The 21,327-nt window shown below is 44.4% G+C and overlaps 1 long non-coding RNA gene across 1 annotated transcript; it reads right to left on the bottom strand.

Moving 5' to 3' along the window:
- Window positions 1-10,627: 10,627 nt before the first annotated feature.
- LOC119932096 lies at window positions 10,628-20,724 on the bottom strand. The gene is made up of 4 exons (XR_005452282.1): window positions 20,637-20,724; window positions 13,712-13,844; window positions 11,170-11,204; window positions 10,628-10,662 (listed from the first exon to the last, which is right to left on the bottom strand). It is a non-coding gene; the product is annotated as an uncharacterized LOC119932096 (long non-coding RNA).
- Between the last annotated feature and the right edge of the window lie 603 nt (window positions 20,725-21,327).

Below are 21,327 nucleotides of genomic sequence, written 5' to 3' on the forward strand. Positions count from 1 at the left end.
TTTATAACAAACAATTTGAACTTGGAAATACATATATCCTTCTCAGCATGTCCCTCAGCAAGATTACTGATGATCCCATAAGAAAACAATGACAATACTTCAATTACAGCACATCTTTCTTTTTAGCTAGTTCTTTATTCTGAGTGCCACTCAAGTTTTTCTTGTCGACTCATTTTTTTCATTTTTTAAACAAAGACCAAAATGTTCTGTCTTGTGCATATGATCATGCAACCCCCGCTGTGAGCTCTCTCACATATCCTTATACTCTGCTGTTTCCCTGATCTAAAATTTATTGTAATATCCGCCTCCCCCTCTAGATTCTCAAGAGCAGGAATCACATCTACTACATCTATTGTAGTATATTCTCCCAAGTGTTTAGTATAGGGCTCTGCACAGAATTAAGTGCTCAGTACATACCAATCAGGGCCACCATGATCATATACTTAGACCGTATGATGTGACAGGGATTGTAGATAGGAATTGAATCAAACTTGATGTTCTTGTATCTACCCCAGTTCTTAGTACAGTGCTTGGCATGTAGAAAGCACTAAATAAGTACCATCATTATACAAGGAATCCTGCTGCACCTTCTATTTTGATGCTATATGCTTCTATGCATAAAATATGGGCATAGCTGAGGTTAAAAAATACCTTGTATTAATATGAACTTTAAAATTTGTATTACTTTTTTTTGCCTGAAAAATTGAAACTCCCACTTCCCTTTCAAAATTCGCTGTGGTAGGCCAGGGTTTACAGAGCCTTTTGGGAGACATGCCAGCAGGGGAGGGGAGAAGAATGGGGAGTGGGGCAATTTCCCAGAGTTACCCTATGGGAGGGATAGCTCTGCATTTAAATGGCAGTTCAAACATGTTCATTTGACATTATAAAACAGTTCAATGTGCCCTACAGGTCTGACACACAACATCTGAGAGTTGATGACAGAGTATCCTATGCTTCCAAGAGCTACAGTGGAGAAAATCACTTTACAACATGAAAAATGGGAAAGAGGGGTAATTAGCATCTATACCTTGCATACTCCCAAATCACAAAACTGAAAGACTACTTTTACAGTAAGTCAGATTCCAACCTATCCAAAAAGGTCATTCAAACACATCACACCAAAATCTGGGAATCCAGAATATAATCCAACAGCACATCTTCAAACGATTCAACAACAGATTCAAAATCAAAAACAAAATTGCGGCACAGAACCTACTTACATCAGTTTAGGCAAAACCGTAGCTTATTTTTAGCTGAAACAAGCTAGGTACTGTTTGGAAAAAATTAAAGGGTTTATTGTGGCATTTTGGATTCTACCAACAGACACCGTAATGCTTCTTGTACTGAGAGTTGCATTACAATAATTCTGAGAAATAAAAATATCATTATAATGAAAATATAGGCTTGCCAAGTTCCAGATTCAACTCCGGATTAGGCAGATGTTATCCATCTAGAGTCTATTAATATGGGCCAGAGGTTCAAGGCAACCAGAATGACTGGCAGACTCTGGAAGTCAGATATGGTTTAGCATCTTCTCTGTTTAACAAGGGTCTAGTCTGGTCTGGAGTCCCCTGGCCCTGGGCCACCCCTAGACCTGTAGGACAACATTCCAATTATTTCAGGGTGTGTGTGTGTGTGTGTGTCGGGGGGGTGGGGAGTGAGGGTAAAACAGGATGAGAAATGACCTCGGATCAGTTGAAAAGCCTGGATGCTCTCCTGGCCAGACCAAGCTTGAGGCAGCAGGCAGGAAACCAACAGCAGAATCCCAATGACGTCCACGCTTCCCACTCCTCAAGATGTAATTGGATGGGGCTAGGACAGGGTTTCCCTTTCAAGTCTGCTCTGTTCCCAGAGTGTGGAAGAGAAATATGCCGAGACTGCAAGAGTGGCAGCTTCCTCTGGCGGCTGTAGTTGGTCAGGTGAAAGAAGCCTGGGGCAGAGGGAGGGCAAGGGCATGAGTCATAAGGGACTTGGAAAAAAACAGCTCAGACCAGCAGGGAAACTTTTTTTCCTATACTTTCTTGTCCTGGATTTCACTTTGGCCCAGAGTGGCAGGGTGGACTGAGGGAACTTTAGGCGCAGCCCAGTGACTGGAAGTGGCTTTTAGGTTATCTGAGTTTGGGCGTTTGGGGCAATCCTCCACTGGGATATGAGTCAACTCAGTCCACATACCCTGAGCTGACTCATGTTCCGGTGGAAGGATTGCCACCCTGAAAGGAAACTATCCTGGCCTCCTTGGTTGTTTTTTACTTAATGACTCCTCTATCTGAAAATCCACAGTTCAGAGAGGAAGAAACTCGCATTCGCTGCAACCGTTTTTTCATTTCTTTCAGGAAGGCAATAAGGTCGTCCACTTCGCAATATGGCCTACTGGAAGTAGCATTGCATTAGAAATCAACCAGTAAATCTGGGTTCTAATTCCAGCTCAGCCACTGACATACTATATGACCTAAAGCAAGTTGCCTAGCCTCTCTGTGTTCCAATCACTCATTTGTAAAACAGGGTAAGATAATATGATGAGTTCAGTAAATATTAAATAATGGCAATGGCCTGAAATATTCACAGCCTCTGAGCAGCTGAGAGGCAGTGTGGCCTAGTGGAAAGAGCATGGGATGGGAGTCAGGAGACCCAGGTAAGACTCCTGGATCCAACACTTGCCAGACATATTATTTTGGGAAAGCCACTTAACTTCTCTGTGCCTCAGTTTCCTCAGCTTTAAAATGGGGATTAAATACCTGTTCTCCCTCCCTCTTAGACTGTTATCTCTGTGTGGGCCAGAGACTGTGTGATCTGATTACCTTGTATTTAACCTAGCGTTTTGTGCACTGGGTACAATGCACTATATTGAGCATTTGGGAAGTATATAGCGAGCAGTGACACATTCCCTGCCCTCAAGGAATTTACAGTCTAATGAGCTTTGAAGAAATCTAACAGTCATCATCATCAGCAATCGTATTTATTGAGCGCTTACTATGTGCAGAGCACTGTACTAAGTGCTTGGGAAGTACAAATTGGCAACATATAGAGACAGTCCCTACCCAACATTGGGCTCACAGTCTAAAACGGGGAGACAGAGAACAAAACCAAAAATATTAACAAAATAAAATAAATAAAATAAATAACAGTCCTTTCATCTGATTTTCTTTTTGTTGCCACACAAATGCAACATAGGTCTCTCCCCTAACAGCACCAACTTCACAAAATCAGCATGCAGTTTTGTGTTTGTGTGAGCTGTCCTACCTCTTTCCTATCCCCCTTGGCCCCAGACCTTATGTATACCACCCCTGGAAGCAGATATCTCACTTTGAACAAGGAAAAAATCTGGTTTCTTTATTCTCTTCCTCGGGGCCATTTGGGGAATCAAACTCCCGTTCCCTTCTTCTGACCCCTTGAGGAAAGCCTGTGGTAAAAGCAGTTACTGGAATTTGAAAAGAACTCCCTCTCCTCTTTTCCCATGTCATCCTCGCTCTCATGGTTGGCTGGAACTCCCCACTGAAAAGTCATCCCCCTTCGCAAGGCTCCTGGAGCTCAGAGCGATTCAAAGCCACATCCTGGAAACACACTCCTCTGGTTCTTAGCGCTGAAAATGAGGGCTGATTGTGCTGAGTCAGAGCTCACTTACCCTCCAGGACAGTGAGAACAGAGTGAAGTGAGAAAAACTGGTGTGTCTATTGCCAGGCGGCCTCAGACCCTGAAGGGAGGAGACATGATACCTTCATACGGCTCACTGCTTCCAAGTGTTCTTATTAGATCAGAGATAGCTTCCAGGAAGTGATTTGCTGGGAGAACCGGACCATGATCAAGGGAAGGGACTGAGAAATGGTAAAGGAGAATTGAAGAGGGAGGTGGAGAGGCAGGAGGGCCAGGGTTTATGAGCTTTGAGTCAGCAGGACAGCTGGGGAGAGAAGAGCTACTGGGCATTGACTGGCTATTGCTGGTATAGTAATCTATGGTGCGACCCTAACTCTGGTGGATAATCTAACAACGAACTACAGATGACTAGTAGCAGTGGTGGAAGTTGAAATTCTAGGCCCCTAAGCCCACTGCTGACAAAATAGGACCCTCCCTCCCCACGCTTAGGCAGCAGGAGCAGAAAGCACCAGGGAAGGAAGGGTGGCGGCAGTGTCTGGGGAAAATGGAATCCTTCTTGCCCTGGATCTTTCCATATTGTGGGGGTTCATTTGGGATAACCTTCCCCACTACTACACCTCAGGGATAACCTGCACCAATTCTACACCTCACAGTGATGCTTTCCTTCCCAAGTGACCTTTTTTTCCCCCACCTCTGAAACGCAGCCAGCTCTGAGGTGAGCAATGCTAGTTCTGGAGAACAAGACTTCGGTAGGCAAAAGCTTCCAAATTCACTAAGAGCAGCTGCCTCCGGGTAACCTGACTCCCCTGCTCCCCGTGCCAGCTCCACTCTCATTCCACACCCCCTATATCCAGCTTGCCCTTTTCTAACTGGGGAAAATGAGCAGCACTTGGAGAGCACTGCTCCTTCCCCTTCCCCTGACTCCCTCCCCTCTGCCAGGGCCAACAGCTGTTGTCTGTTATTATGTAGGGTTTCAGCCCTTGCCCTGCCAGCCCTAGTCCTGGTCTCTGAGTCCTGGGCCAATATCATGAGTATTTGTGATAAGCGGTGCACCAACCCTCTCTCTCCATCTTCTGGAGTAAGTTTTCTTCTGTCAGTCAGGTGACTCAAACAGTGCCACATACCAAGAGCAGGGGCAAGTGTGAAGCCCTACTTCCCTTCAAAGCCCTACTGAGAGCTCACCTCCTCCAGGAGACCTTCCCAGACTGGGCCCCCTCCTTCCTCTCCCCCTCCTCCCCCTCCCTATCCCCCTACCTTACCTCCTTCACCTCCCCACAGCACCTATATATATGTATATATGTTTGTACGTATTTATTACTCTATTTTATTTGTACATATTTATTCTATTTTGTTAACATGTTTTGCTTTGTTGTCTGTCTCCCCCTTCTAGACTGTGAGCCCACTGTTGGGTATGGACTGTCTCTATATGTTGCCAACTTGTACTTCCCAAGTGCTTAGTACAGTGCTCTGCACACAGTAAGCGCTCAATAAATACGATTGAATGAATGAATGAATGAAGCCATAGCTTACCACCTGAGCACACCCCCGAGTACTGAGATCAAGGAGAGAAAGCAGTGCTGGGGCAGAGACCTGATGTCACCAGTTTAATAAATCCTTGTTTTCAGTGGAGCAATTCAAATGGGTCCTTCGATCACGGAGCATGGAAGCAAGGGAAAAATTCTAACTCAAGACTCACTTTGCCAGAAGGCAGAGGATTGGACCAGGTGATCTCTTGACATCCAGCCCAGCTCTCTTTCTACAATATACCAATGTATTGAGTATTTACAAAATGTTGGAGTTTATATTGTTTTCACCTTTTCCCCCTTCCCTTTGTCTTTTTGGGAAGGCTTGCTTTGGGCCACCTGAGAATAAACAGGTCTTGGAAAGCAACGTTGGCTGGAAACAGATCTGCACCTCATGACCTTCCTGCAAGAGTCAGTTGGATTAGGAACTCAGAAGACTTTCAAAGAAAGACCAGAACAAGGTGTTTACAGTCCAGTGGAAAAGAAAAGAAGGGTGAATGGCTGGGAAATCGGGAGAACAAGCAAGCCGAGACCAAGTTGATTTGGACCCTGAGGGATATTTGTCCTTCTTGCAACACTTCTCCTTACTTGGGCAGGGTCAGTGAGCAAGATGTGGGTCCTGACACCTCCAGTACTAGTTGGGGTTGTTCCACCTCCAGTTTTGAGTTATTTGGGCCATGGAAAATTGAATAAAAAAAATATTTGGCTGAGATGCAGACCCACTCCCTTTACCCTTTTTCTCCTTTAGCTTCTGCTTTGCCCCCCTGCCCTTTTTCCCCCTCTCCCGCATCTCCCCTCTCTCTTTCTGGCCCTGACCATTTTTCTGGCCCAGCAAGCCCCACCACCCGACCCTTCCTAAACTAATAAGATTTCTGCTCACTTAACTAAGCATCCGTTAGCTCCTTGCTCCCTCTCATGCTGTCACCCTGATGGTGCCAAGTGGCAATACTGTGGTGTCCACATGACTATGACAACAGTGGAAATAACATCAGCACTACCACAGACTTAAAGAAATCAACAGGTTCCTTTCTGAGACATCCCCAAGCTGTTTGGATTTCTTCTTAATCACTGTGACATTGCTGTGTGAATGGGAAGAAAGGAATGCTGTTGCAGGAACAAAAGAACTGAACTGGTGAGGTTAGACTGTGAGCCCGCTGTTGGGTAGGGACCGTCTCTATATGTTGCCAACTTGTACTTCCCAAGCACTTAGTACAGTGCTCTGCACACAGTAAGCGCTCAATAAATACGATTGAATGAATGAATGAAAAGAATTGAACTGGTGAGGTTCTCTCGGCACTAAAGACCAAAACCCAGATATGCTAGTATTCATTTCTGAGGCCCAGAGGGAGACCAGCTTTCTAGATCTGAATGTGGCAAGTCACACAGTTGTGGAATAAATGTCCTTACCTTTCTTCATTGCGAGGTGGATTGTAACCTTGATTGTACTGACACAGTTCTCTCCTAGTTCTTCTCTTTCCTCTCTGGCTGATCCTTCTCTGTCTCCTTCACTGATTCTTCCTCTGCCTCTCTTTCCCTAACTGTAGGTGTCCCTCAAGGCTGTGTTTTGGGTCTTCTCTTTTTACTTTACCCTCACTCCCCTTCTCTGATGGCCCTCATTTGCTCTGATCCCCCTTCCTTCTGTGTTGCCCTTGCATTTGGATTTCTACCCTTTATTCACCCCACTCTCAGCCCCACAGCACTTAGGTACTTATCATTTATTCATTTATTCATTTATCATTTATTCATTTATTTGTATTGATGTTCTGTCTCCCCTGCTAGACTGTAGGTTCCATGTGGGCAGGGGATGTTTCTGCCAACTCTATTATATTGTAATTCTCCCATGCAATTAATACAGTAGTTCGGCACCAGTAAATGCTCAACAAAAGCCATTGATTGATTGGCTGCAGAGTTCATCTGTTCCCATGACTTCAATTTCCACCTCTATCACAAATCAACCTCGCTGATCCTGACTTCTCTTCTACATTTCCTCCTGCCTCCAGGACAACCTTACCTATCCAACCCTTTGCTGACTTCCTCTCTGCTTCCTGGAACCCCTTCTGTCTCCTTTCATATCCGACAGACCTGGGTATTAATCCTGGCTCCGCCACTTACCTGCTGTGTTACTTGGGCAAGTACTTCAGTTTCCTCATCTGTAAAATGGAGATTCAATGCCTCTTCTCCCTCCTACTTAGACTGTGAGCCCTATGTGGGACAGGGAATATGTCCAACCTGATTATCTTGTAGATACCTGTAGATATCTTGTAGATCTACCCCAGTGCTTAGTAAAATGCTTGGCACGTAATATGCACTTAAACCAATACCACAGTTATTTACTTATTATTATTTATTACTGTCATCCTTTCTACTTACCCACTCTCTTTTCCAGTACACCTCAGCTCACTCTCTTCATTCCTCTCAAGCTTACCTATTTGCTGTGCCTTGCTCTCATCTCTCATATCCCTGACCTCTTACTCACATCCTCCATCCACTTTTCCTATCTGACAGACAACAGCTCTTCCCATCTATCTTCAAAGCTCTTCTGAAATCACATCTCTTGTAAAAAGACCTTCCCCAATTAATTTCTAATCTCCTTTGCTTATGTTCCCCTTTACTGCTTGTTCAGTATTTCTGTGCCATATAAACAGTCAAGTACTCACAACCCTGCCTCGCAGTATTTTATATAATACCCTACTACTTAAGCACTTCCTTATTTTACAAATCCCCGTTTCCTTCTTCCTCCTACTTGTAATTCATTTTAATTTACTCCCCAGATAGACTGTAAGATCCTTAGAAGCAGGGATCATGTCTACTATTGTGTTCTTCCAGTAAGCTCTTCCTTCTAGGCTGTAAGCTCCTTGTAGGAAGGGACTGGGGCTACCAACTCTATTTTACTGTACTCTCCCAACCGTTTTAATTCAACACTCTACACACAATAAGCACTCAAGGTCACACAGCAGACAAGTTTTGGAGCCAGGGTTAGAACCCAGGTCCTCTGAATCATAGGCCCGTGGTGTTTCCACTGGGCTACATGCTTAGTATTGTGCTTAGAAGAGTGCTTCATAGTAGTGAAGTGTTTAGTACAGTGCTCTGCACTTAAAAGGTGAACAAATACTACTGAGCAATTGATGAAGGCAAAGGCTAACTGGGCTGTAACCGATGGCCTATTATTCCCAGGGTTTGGCCCTATGGTCTAGGCCCACCATGACCTTGTTCTGGTCTTGCTCATAGAACACGTTGCTTCAAGCCCAATCGGCAATGAGCTTGTAACCCATCTCAGTGGTGAAGATGATGAGGGTTTCTATCCATTATAGAGAGTTATCCTGTGTGTTTGAAGGTGAGTTCTCACTAGAATGATCTAAAATAAGTAAAGGTTAAAGATCATCCAAAATACCCTCCCCACTATTTTCTGCCAAATCATAACGATTCTTCAAAACTCTTTAAAAGCTTTCCATATTACCCTTTTTGGACTTAGTCATTCTAATCGCCCAAATCTCCATCTTCTATACATCCCATGCTTCTGAAAATTGATCTCTAATGGGTACTCTCTACAACTGTTGAGATGTGTATGTCATGTCCGTACTGCGCCAGTCCTATCTTTCCTCATGAAATTGTAAATGTTCTTAGGATACTTTGTGTCAGCATAGGATACTTTTAAGAGAGGGAAAATTCCTGAGAGACAAGAAGTCTGAGAGTCAGCATAAGAATAAGGGTTGGGAAAAGTTCATTTGTAAATCCTGTAAATAAGCAACCTATTTATTATTTAATAGACTATGCATTGACTGGCTTGATTTTCAAAAAGGCATCCAGCACTTTATAACTGTCCCTAGTGCAGTGTGTGGGCAGGTGAGAGATATCTATTATGCTTCTGAGTGACTAAATAGAAGCCCAGAATCTTTGACTTCAGGGCCCTGCTCTGGTAATTACTGAATGAAATGGCTGGAAAGATGGAAGGTTGAGGATATAATTGATGGTACCACGTGAGCCATTATGGCAGGAGCTAGTGACCCCTTCATAGCAGCTAATACCATTTTCAAGAGAGACTTGCAGACTAGGGATCTTCATTCTGAGGTCTTTTTTTTGTTGGGGCTGGAGCCCTTCTTTATAGAATTCAGACTCTTTGGCCTGAATTTTGCCTGGTGGGAAAAATTTGCCTGTTCCCTGTTCTGGGCAGTCCCATGTCATCTATAACTAGTCACTGTGACAGGATTTAGAGGTATTAGATGCCAAGTTCAGCTCACACCTAAAACAAGTTCTAACAGGAGGACTGTCTGAGAGTGGAGACTGGCTGTGTGCAGCACCTGCAACTTTCTCTCATGAAGCCACGCTGAAAATATTGTGCAGAAAATTTGACTGGAGAATCAAAGACCCAGGACGAGGTGTCAGACGAATCTCCAGAAGTTGGGCCTCACCCCCTTGCTGAACTTGGATTATTTAAATCTGCTGGGCACTGCACAGTCATATCTCAAAGAAGCTGGTGATGAGTATGCAGTGGTGTTGAATCAGAAGGCGGGGAGGAACTTTGAGGGGTCATGAAGACCACCCTCCAGCCTCTGGGCAGGTCTGTACAAATCATCTTGTTGTGTGCCTTCACTGATAAACAAATCAGTTCTTTGCTTTGAGGTACAGCATCTCAATATATTCCAGAGAGATAGGAAGACAAACCCCCAATCAGTAAGATAAGAACTGGCTTTCTTTGATCCCTAGAGAACAGCTGCTAAAAACAAAAGTGTGAGTTCAGTCACTTAAGATTTCTAGCAGAGAGTAGGTCAGCTTAAACTTATTCTGTGATTCTTACCTGCTGTATGCTGACTGACTGCCAAAGCTTCCACTTTTCCCAGCTCCTCTGGAAGTGGGTACCCTGGTCAACCTTCCATAGGAGCCATGTCAACACTAGCTTTTCGACTGGGAACAGAAGGAATTATCATTTCAAGCAACTGAGATGTCTCAAAACTGAACTGGAAAATTAAATGGATTCAAACTCTCTTTTGTGTAAGGGAAGAAATCATGTTGGTTTGTTCCTCTCGTCTTATTTCTCATTCTATCTGAGATTAAACTACTTAGGGAGGCAAGGAAGAATACCGACATCTGCTTAGTACCACAAATGAACAAAACTATGAAGACTGCATAGCCTTGAAGTGAACAGAGTAGTAAAATGCCATGAGAGTGGGACATTGGCAAGCGCTGGACACTTTCATCTCGGTATTATTCAAAATTGAGACAAGGCCACTGATAGATGAACCCTGAATGAATGCACAATGAAACCTGAAGAGCCACAAATGCAGGTGTATGGAACAAATAGATGGAAAGGAGGGGTTCCAAGAGGGCAGCAAATGTTGGACTGATCAAACCATCGACAGGGTAAAAATTTGAATCCTATAGTAAGATTAACTGTCACGAAAAGGAGCTAGAGCCTGGGGTCGACTCTAGTTTAGGTTCCACAGCTACGCAGGTGATGATTAGACAACGTGAGAACAATCCCAAAAAACGAAGAAAGGAAAAGAGGCTTTAGCTCACCATTTCTGTCTCTCATCTGCTTTCTTCTTGTTTTCTGTAAGATAGACAAGAATCTGTAGAATAAAATTCTGCCACTCATTTTGCATAAGTATTAAATTCTTAAGAAGCCAAAATCAATTTGGGAATCTAAGATTAAGAAGACGTAAGTTCTATTTAGAGATATAAATGAGGTGAGCAATGTTTGGGAAGCGGTCAAGAGAGCTTCTCATGGAAGTAAATGGTGGTTGTTGAGTTGTGGCTTCAATCCTGCTTTGCTAAACTCCATGTTTGCCCCCCCAAAATGAGTCCCTCTACCCAAAATTGGTAATTGATTCCCAATCTGACAATGGGAAAGGGAAAGGTTGCCAGTAGGTGGGGTGCAGGGTGCAGGGCACACCAGGGTGGAACCTGCGCAATCATTTATCCAGTCAGGGAACTCCCTGTCTCACAATTAGGATGACTGATGAGCCACATTTTTTAGCTGTGTTCCAGAGCTTCTCCAAAGAATAAAAGGAAGATCTGGAAATAAAGAAAAGCAACTTCCACTAGCTAGCATTCTTACCTGGAAGGAGCTCCTTTCTGGGGTCATTGTTGGTTCTGAAATGACAGAAGTGGCCAAAGGCAAGTCATATATATATATACCAGATCAGCAATACTAGGAAGGTACGGGCCTGGAGCCAGCAAGCTAAGGTCAGCTGACTCACAGTCCCCATTTCTCGAGTTAAGAACCTTAAGCAGAAGACTGTTTATGTAGAAATACTTTATATGTCTTTGGATAGTTTATCACAGAATCCATTAGGGTGAGAGCTCAGTTACAGTGGCTTTCAGTGCACAGTTGTGGAATGGAGGAATAATTTAGTGGAGTGACATGTGAAAGGGATTATGAGACAAGGACTATAAGTACTTCTACAATGGTGGTAAGAATGCCAAGATTCAGTTTCTTCTGCTATAGTAACACAAGGAAAAAATGATTAATAAAGAGAAATTGCAGTTTTTTATATTTTAAAAACCATCCTACATTCATGAAGCTATCACAGGAGAGTCAGGAACCATTAATTCTAACCCTGATTGGGTCTCCCTGGGCCTAGATTTCTCATGAAAATGATGCTCATCTTCCTTTTCAAGAGAGTAGAGAGGATGAAATTAGCATTAAAAGCTAAAGGATATTTATTTCTACATTTATTGCTCAGCATCTAGTTCTGGGCTATGGCACTCTGAGTGTAGGCCATAAATACTTGTTGGCTGACTGACTCATTTAATTTTGTATTCATTTAGAATGCAGTTATCCAAGAGTTTAACTAACTCCATTCCTGTTTTTATTCTGTTCATTTTGAGTCAGCATTTGTACAGTACTCATCATGACCTGACTAAATTCCCATGCTCCAAAAACCTTCAAAAAGAGGTTGGGGATTGGGAGAACTATAATAGTATGGTGGTTTCTATTTCAGAAAGAGGAGAATGTTTCATATAGAATCACAGATTGTTTTGCTGGTAAAACTCAGGAAAGGTTATTTGGTACAGTCCCCCCTACATTATGGAGATGAACAATAAAGCCATCCAAAACTGAAGTCTGTTTATTCTAAAATCTCCCAAAGATGAAAATTCCATGAGTTCCTTCAATAGGCTGTGTTGAGCAACTTTTACTGTCAAGAAATTCTTGCTTGTGTCCAGTGAATTCCCTCCTGTTCAACCCGAACTTTTCTCTCCCTTCATTCTAAGCTTCCCCTTGCCAAGAAGATACATTTGCTTAATACATTAATGCATGAGACATTTTGAAAATTATGCTTCTAGGTGGTCAGACACCTGTTGAGTCCTGGGAGGCAAGAACAAGTTTCTAAGATGGGAGGTAAAAATGAGACAAATGGGTCCAGCTAGAATAAATTATCACACCACAAGGTTGGGATAAGTCTGAGTCCAGGCCTGGGAATCTCTAGCAGGCTAATACTCAACTGGGTAGCCCTGTTCTAAATCCCTTAAGGGAGATGGTGTGAGGCAAAGAAGTGTGGATCTGGAAGGGAGGGAGAGCAAGCACTCCCCCTTCCCTTTGCCCCTTTCTGCTGAACTCATTGCTATGGATGTCCAGCAAAATATGTTTTTTTTTTTATGGTATTTGTAAGTCACTTCCTATGTGCCAGGCACTGTACTAAGCATGGGGGGTAGGTGCAAGTTAATCAGGTTCGACACAATCCCTATGCCACATAGGGCTTGGAGTCTTAATCCTCAATTTACAGATGAGGTATCTGAGGTACGAAGAAGTGAAGTGACTTGTCAAAGGTCATACAGCAGACAAGTGGCTGAGCCAGAATTAGAATCCAGTTCCTTCTGACTCCCAGGCCCAATAGCAGGGCTTGGAACCAAAATCCTGATTACTCTTGGCCTGCTTATTTCTGCCAGTAGTTCTGGACTATGTAACCACCAAGATTGTCAATCCAGAGTTGGGGACCCTGGACTCCTAGACTTTCCCCTCACCCTGCAGCTGCCCTTCATCTCTCATCCTCTCTGCTTTTCTCTTTCTTCCTATTTCTCCCTCCCTCTTACCACTTTTCTCCTCTTCTTTTCTCCTCCTTCTCCACTTCTTTGCTTTTCCCTTTTCTGCCCTCTCCTTTTTCCTTTACCCTTCCCAACAGGCCCCAGCCCCTTTTGGCCCTGGCTCCATGTTGCCTAAACTTTAGTCTAAAGCCTAGTAGTTTGGGGACCAATTAGAAGGACGATATTTAGTAAAAAGGAATAAAGTTTGTTAAAAAAAAAAAAAAGCCGGGTTGTGTACGACACACAAACCTGAAAGGTTCAGGGCGGAGGCTCTGCAAATTAGTTGCAATGAATCACTTAGGAGTAGCTGACTGGTGAGTAAGCAGTCATAAAGGCTGGGTGACTTAGGTAAACTTAAAAGAGGGGGCTGAGCAGTGAAGGAGCAAGTATGTAGTTTTGCGTGGGGTGTCTATGTGGAGTTGGGGGATTTGGAATTAACCAAAATATTTAACTAATGTAGGATAAGAACTCTTGATTGCACTCCTGATTTATTATGAACCAAATCAAAGTACTTTGGGGATCCTCTGGAATTTTTTTGCCTGGATCAGGAGGAGAGCCAACAAAACTTTACCCACCTATTATATTTAAGGCAGATCCACTCCAACCAGAACCAGCCCTTCACGTTGAGCTGGACTCCAGACAACAGCTGCCAATCACCAGGAGGGGAGGGGCCCTGGGGCGTCGGGGCTGAGGCTGCCCGGTGTTCTGCTGGGAGGGGTAAGAAAGCCAAGGCAGAGTGTCATCGTGGAGGAGATACTTCAGGGTGGAACTTCTCTAACGAGTTTGTTCTCTGAAGTCCCACAACCCCTTGGGGACGGCCCTGCCCTCAAGAAGCTATGGCTGAATATTATGGTATGCGCAAATGAGGACAAAGAGGGAGTAGAGAATCCTCCTTCCAGTTGAGATTTCATATTCCAGCTCCTCGGCATGTCCAGCTAAAACATCATAAGAGAAAAAAACACGTACTAGCTGTGCCTCGTTCTCGCCCGTCCTGCCGTCGACCCCCGGCCCACGTCCTCCCCCTGGCCTGGAATGCCCTCCCTCCGCACATCCGCCAAGCTAGCTCTCTTCCTCCCTTCAAAGCCCTACTGAGAGCTCACCTCCTCCGGGAGGCCTTCCCAGACAGAGCCCCCTCCTTCCTCTCCCCCTCCTCCCCCTTCCCATCCCCCCCGCCCTACCTCCTTCCCCTCCCCACAGCACCTGTATATATGTTTGTACAGATTTATTACTCTATTTTACTTGTACATATTTACTATTCTATTTATTTTATTTTGTTAGTATGTTTTGTTTTGTTGTCTGTCTCCCCCTTCTAGACTGTGAGCCCGCTGTTGGGTAGGGACCGTCTCTATATGTTGCCAACTTGTACTTCCCAAGTGCTTAGTACAGTGCTCTGCACACAGTAAGCGCTCAATAAATATGATTGAATGAATGAATGAATGAATGGAAAACCTTATGAGATTCTGCCAAAATCAGGCTCTACTTACATTGCCCCATATCTCTTCTCTCCTCCCATAGCTTCCTCTTTTTCATTTCCCTTTGTCCCTTTCTTTCCCCTTTAGCCTACAACTTTCTGTATAAAAGCCTGTTTAAAAAAATCCATTGTTCTACAGCACAGCATCAGGGACCTTGGAAAACAGGACGCAACAGCTAAGGCTATAATGAATTTCAGTTAGAATAGATAGGGGCAGGCGGGGAGGTGATCTTCATTAAATTTGATAGACCCAAACATTTTGCTCCTGAAATCGTTATTTCAAGCTCATACCATCATTTTAACATTTGCTGGGATTCTGGACCAAGTTATTTTCCCGCTGAAAGCCAATAGTCTGGGTGTGCTGGTGAAGGAAAATGGTAAAAAGCTAAGGAAAAGAGTTGTTCTGAGGGTGTTGAGGAATGTAGCATTTGTCACAGGCATACCCCTTTCACTCTGGGGAGGAATAATTAAGCAGTGGTATTTACTGAGTGCTTAGCATGTGCAGAATGCTTGGGAGAGTACAATACAATAGAACTGGTAGACACTATCCCTGACCTGAAGCACGGACATTACAACTGTGCTTTCTGCGTCCACCACAACCGACGTCAGACCCGTCATCTCTGCTGCTCTGCCACTCAAAGACAATGACGGAAAAGGTACAGGGGGGAGGAAGGGAAAGATTGAAGGGAAAGAAGGAATAAAATCACTTTTGCCACCAACACTGTTCCTACCCTCCACTGACTAGCGGCAGCAGTATGAGAAAGTTGTATATGTTGACGTCGGAGGAGCGGGCATGGAAGAGGGACGGGTTGCAACATCCCAATATCATCAGCATTTTCTATCTTGGTTGATGCAGTGGCAACACAGGAAAAAGAGCCATCTGCATTGCACTCTTGGTTGAGAGGAGGGTCCCTGCGGTACACTGCACCATAATCACAGGAAAGGCTCTGCACGGCCCTGGCAAAGGGGTGAGGGCAACACCCCAGGAGACAAAGGAAAGTTATAGTAATAATAATAATAATAATAATAATAATAATAATAATAATGGTATTAGACTGTGAGCCCACTGTTGGGTAGGGACTGTCTCTATATGTTGCCAACTTGTACTTCCCAAGCGCTTAGTACAGTGCTCTGCACACAGTAAGCGCTCAATAAATACAATTGATTGATTGATTGGTATTTGTTACGCACCAGGCACTGTACTAAGCCCTGGGGTGGATGCGGGCAAATCGATTTGGACACAGTCCCCATCCTGTGGGGCTCGCAGTCTCAATCCCCATTTCACAGATGAGGTAACTGAGGCACAGAGAAGTGAAATGACTTCCCAAGGTCACACAGCAGAGAAGTGGCAGAGCCGGGATTAGAACCCATGACTTTCTGACTGTAGTTGGTTTCAGACCCAGTTTTCAGTGAGTGATGATGATGATGATGGTATTTGTTAAGCGCTTACTATGTGCAAAGCACTGTTCTAAGCGCTGGGGGGATACAAGGTGATCAGGTTGCCCCACGTGGGGCTCACAGTCTTAATCCCCATTTTACAGATGAGGGAACTGAGGCACAGAGAAGTGAAGTGACTTGCCCATAGTCACACAGCTGACAATTGGCAGAGCTGGGATTCGAACCCATGACCCCTGACTCCAAAGCCTGTGCTCTTTCCACTGAGCCACGCTGCTTCCCAAATACTACTAAATACCAAATACTAAATACTAAATAATACTAAATCTGTTCCCTCTTTAAGCCCACCAAGTCCCAACTCTTATTTACTTTTGGAGGCTCAAAGACAAGCCAGATAAATATGGTCAACAGAGAGAAAGTGAATAGCCTTTTACTAGAGACTCCATAACTAGGCTTATCTCAGTGGAGGAAAGTTGTCTTCTCTTCAGATCAGACTCTTTATCTTCCCCAGCATGCCAGTGAGAACAACTCAGAGGGCTCCAAGGCAATTATGAATGGCAGGAGGAATTAGATCAGAGTTATAGTTGTACGCTTCAAATTCCTCATCTGTAAAATGGGGATCAAATACATATTTTCTCTCCTCGTTAGAGGGTGGTCCCCATGTGGGGCTGGCACTGTGTCTGATTTGATTATATTGTAACTACCCCAGTGCTCAGCACATAGTAAACACTTAATTATTATGATTATTAGTTGTTGCACTTGGGGGCCAAATGACGGATGGAACGAAGAGAAGGCCACTTGGAATGAGCCAAAACTGAACAGAAAATGTAAAAGACAAAGTTGGGAGAGGTGGCTAGGAGCAAGGTAAAGGAAGGAGAGAGGGGAGAGACCTGAGGAGAGGCTGGATGAATGGAACAGGGGAGTGCCAGGGTAAAGGCAGTACAGCCAAGCAGGCACTAAAAAAGGCAATTGGGTAATGAGGAGGAATTAACAACCATCAACACTGCTCACCTAGAAAAGTGCAATCTCTTCCGTTTATTTTTCTCTGCTGCTCACTTCTCTCCCCTGGCACCCAAGCAAATGTTGGCTACCAAGAGATACTGTTTCCTCCCTGACTCCTCTCACTTCCTACCCTCACCGCCTCTCTCCATTCCCTTTCAGGTAACCCATACTTATCTAGCTTCTCCCTCTTTCTTTGTCATTCCTGCCTCATATCTATGCCTTCATTCTTGGCCGGAACCTCTCCCTCCAAGATTGAATAGTTTCAAAGAAAACAGTGAAAACTCCAGGGAAATAAACAATTGGCCTTGTTTTAACCATTTTGCCATTCCCACACTCTTGTAATCTATGAAAACACACACACACACACACAAATCTCCATTACTTGATCTGCCATTTCATGTTTGTCTTGAGTGTGACTGCAAGGGGCAATCCTAATATTAAGTTGTTATACCTCCTCCAGGAGGCCTTCCCAGACTGAGCCCCTTCCTTCCTCTCCCCCTCATCCCCCTCTCCATCCCCCCATCTTACCTCCTTCCCTTCCCCACAGCACCTGTATATATGTATATATGGTTGTACATACTTATTATTCTATTTATTTATTTATTTATTTTACTTGTACATATCTATCCTATTTATTTTATTTTGTTGGTATGTTTGGTTTTGTTCTCTGTCTCCCCCTTTTAGACTGTGAGCCCACTGTTGGGTAGGGACTGTCTCTATGTGTTGCCAATTTGTACTTCCCAAGCGCTTAGTACAGTGCTCTGCACATAGTAAGCGCTCAATAAATACGATTGATGATTGATGATGATACCTTAATCAATTAATTTAGTATTTAATGGTGTAACTGCAGGATGGCTGCTAGCCAGTTAACTTTCAGGAGATTTAACATCAATAATTTATTGTTGCAGTTCAGCACAGTACGGGTCAGGAGCGAGATAGGCTGGGCTTCAGACCATTTGCTGAGAGACGATTTCCTCAAGTGTGTATTCTGCTTGGGTGGGCGTGGGGGGAGGCTGGCATATGACAGCCAGGGCTTCAGGGTATCGGCAGCTCTGAGTTCCCCTCTCATCCTCCATCAGCCACCCTGCCTGGACTCCAAGACTGCCTGAGGACACCCATGCTGACAAATTCAAGGGGCAGATAGGGCTGGGGTTAGGGTGGAAAGGCCTGAAATGCTCTGTCAATCCAGCAGATATGCTGATGACTGGGTTCCTGGAGCGGTACGTGGCTCCAAAAATGAAAACATATATATCTGCTAAGGCCAGCCTGGCTCCTAATTTTAGGTTTGATCTGTGGAGATTTCGGCCAAAAGAGGAATTTTCTTCATGAAAGTTCTTACAAAAATATGCTCTGTCCATGTCGCCAGGGCCATGGTTATCCTTCTTAGAAGACTGAAAACAGAGGGACCTTGTTTTTACCTTCAAATGCCAAGCACAGTGCCATCCACCCCACTGGAAATAATCTAATTTATTACTCAGCCTGCTTCTCTGGAACCTGGGCTGATTTAAGGGACTGCAGCGATGCCCTCAACATCCAAGGGCACCTCTAGGTGGGGGAGGTCAGGACACACTTCCATTGGCATGGGTCAGAGGCTTCTTGGTAGTGAGTAGGCCCCACTAAGACCTGCTGACAGAGGTCACGGTCTAAAGTGGAGCAGAATAATCAATCAGTGCTCTTTATTGAGTGCTTATGGAGAGCAAGAAGAGCAGGAAGAAGCTGGCAGTCGAACCTGTTCTGCAGTTAATGGTGTTCACCTAAGAGGAGTGTGGGGGTTGGGGGGAATAACTACTCTTTCCCACTCAAAAACTGCACAAACTATCATCTCTGAGACATGAACTCTCTATAGCAGGTATCATCCTAACAGTCTCTGTATTTATCCCTGGGATATGATATGATATTTACAACCTTGGATCAGCAAAAAGCTATGATGAGCTGGATTGGCATGTAGAGCCCTGGGCATATGCTAAACCAAAACCCTAGTCACCAGGCTTGGGCCATATAATTGCACATGCTTTTCATTTGCCACTTATTTGAATCGTGGATGAATCCTTTTAGCCTATTTTGATTTGTTTTATATCATTTATTCAATGCCACGCTGGCATACTGTAGATGATGCTATTGATACCTGTCAACTTGTTTTGTTGTCTGTCTCCCCCTTCTAGACTCTGAGCCCGTTGTTGGGTAGGAATTGTCTCTGTTGCCAAAGTGTACTTTCCAAGCGCTTAGTACAGTGCTCTGCACACAGTAAGCGCTCAATAAATGCGACTGAATGAATTGGTATGCTCTTCAATACATTTCTTAATGTGCATCTCTCCCCAGCCAAAAAGAGGAAGAAAAAGAGTGGAGATGGGGTGTTGCATGAATGGGATTGGTGGGGTGTGAAGGGAAATGGTGAAGAAAGGTCACACGGGTTGCACCTCCCCCAACAGTGGAAAGCGATAGAGGAGGCAGAAGAGACAGTGGTGAAGTGGTCAATGAAGTGACCACAGGAAGCTGGTTTATTGGAAATGCCACAGTGCGTCAGAGAAGGAAAAACAGAAATCAGAGAGGCAGGGTCACTATAGCAGTTGCTCTTGGAATTGAGCAAATGATGGGAAAAGAATTCAGGGGGAGCAAAAATACCTCCTTGGAGAAAAAAATTGATTAGGAAAGAGAAATGACTAGGAAATGGCCACCCACACAGCTTCGCTACAACATTAAGCATTGTGTTTTCGCAAGACTCTGCATTGTGAAAAAACAGTGTTATAGCAATCGTCCATTCCAATGACGCATCCATGAGCCCAAGCAGCTTTTCCGATAGTGTGGCACACTAAGCCCAAACAGACTCACGGTGTCAGAAGAAAGTCTCCTAAATACCTAACAGCATTCTAGCCAAAAGGTTTACTGAAAACACAGATTACCACACAATCCCTGGAATCTAGCAGGATGGCAATCCCCACAGAGTCCATACTGGGGACTGTAAAGGCAAAATGAACGAGGTCATCTCCACAAATGGAGCATCCTGAGGTCCCCGTGTAACTGCCACCCCAGCCCGAAGTCGGGTCCCTCGATTTCTTTGAAAGCTGGAGATCAACAAAGTAAGGTGTCCAGACACCCTACATTAGGTAGTATCACATTTGGGATCTTTACCCATATGCTCAAGGTGGGACTCATTAGAGTCCTTTTCAGCTGGGGTGGTTGGAAGGAAGCCCCAGACAAAGTGGAGGGAGAAAAGGCACGACAACAGGTGTTCATTTTCCCTCTGTTTTGGAGCAGCAAGAACTGAACTAGCAATTCCTGGGGCTACTTATAGATGGGTCTGGCCCAGCTGTAAATCCCCAAAAACAGGCCCAGGAAGGGCCAATTTAGTTGGAAAGCTGATGGCAACACTAGCCATAGCGGTTGTTGCTACAACAGAAGATAAAGGAAGAGACTCTTCCAGCCCTACTCCTCCCTGCTGTTTATTGTCACTGGCCTCCAGGCTGCTTCCACCTGCGTGGTGATGGTGCTGGCTGCAGCGGAAATTGGAAGCAGAAAATGGCAGTAGAAAGTGACAATATAACGGCCCATTGAATTACTCCCTTCCCTTTTCTCACCCCTTTGGAGGCCTTGTTCCTTTCCTACCTCAGGTGACCCGATCCTGATTACCTTACTTTGAAATGTCTTGTCTTCTTTGGAGATCAGACAGCAAGTCTTCTTCAGAAGCAAAATGGAATTTGGTGTGGAGGTGCTGAGGAAGAGAAGAGATAGGAAGATGAGTAAAATTGTAATTTAAAGACTCCTGCTTCTAGAGAGGGGATCTTGGGCAGCATGGTGTAGTAGAGCATGGGCCTATGGGTCAGAGGGTCATGGGTTCTAATCTCTGCTCTACCACTTGTCTTATGTGTGACCTTGGGTAAGTCTATTCACTTCTCTGGGCCTCAGTTACCTTTTATGGAAAATGGGGATTGAGACTGAGCCCCACGTGGGACAGGGACTATATCCAACCCAATTTGCTTGTATCCACCCCAGTGCTTAGTACAGTGCCTGGCAAATAGTAAGTGCTTAACAAATACCTCGAGTGGACTCCAGAATGTCTCGTCTGAGAGAGGGCCCAATAGTTAAATTGCCTGGCTCTATTCTGCACATCACCCCTGCCATAAACTAAGATGGGAATGCATCTGAGCCAGATATTTACATTTTATGTATTGGCTTGCCCAGTAAGCTTTAGAATACATTTTTGAGTGTGTGGGAGGGGGACACATATGTACTTTGAATGACCGAAATGGAGTGCGGCAGCCCCTCAGATTCTGGGATTGTATCTCTAAAAGCGAGACATTTAAAATCAAGATTCAGATTTGAAAT

This window comes from Tachyglossus aculeatus, chromosome 9 (assembly GCF_015852505.1).
Source record: "Tachyglossus aculeatus isolate mTacAcu1 chromosome 9, mTacAcu1.pri, whole genome shotgun sequence".
NCBI classification, from domain to species: Eukaryota; Metazoa; Chordata; class Mammalia; order Monotremata; family Tachyglossidae; genus Tachyglossus; species Tachyglossus aculeatus.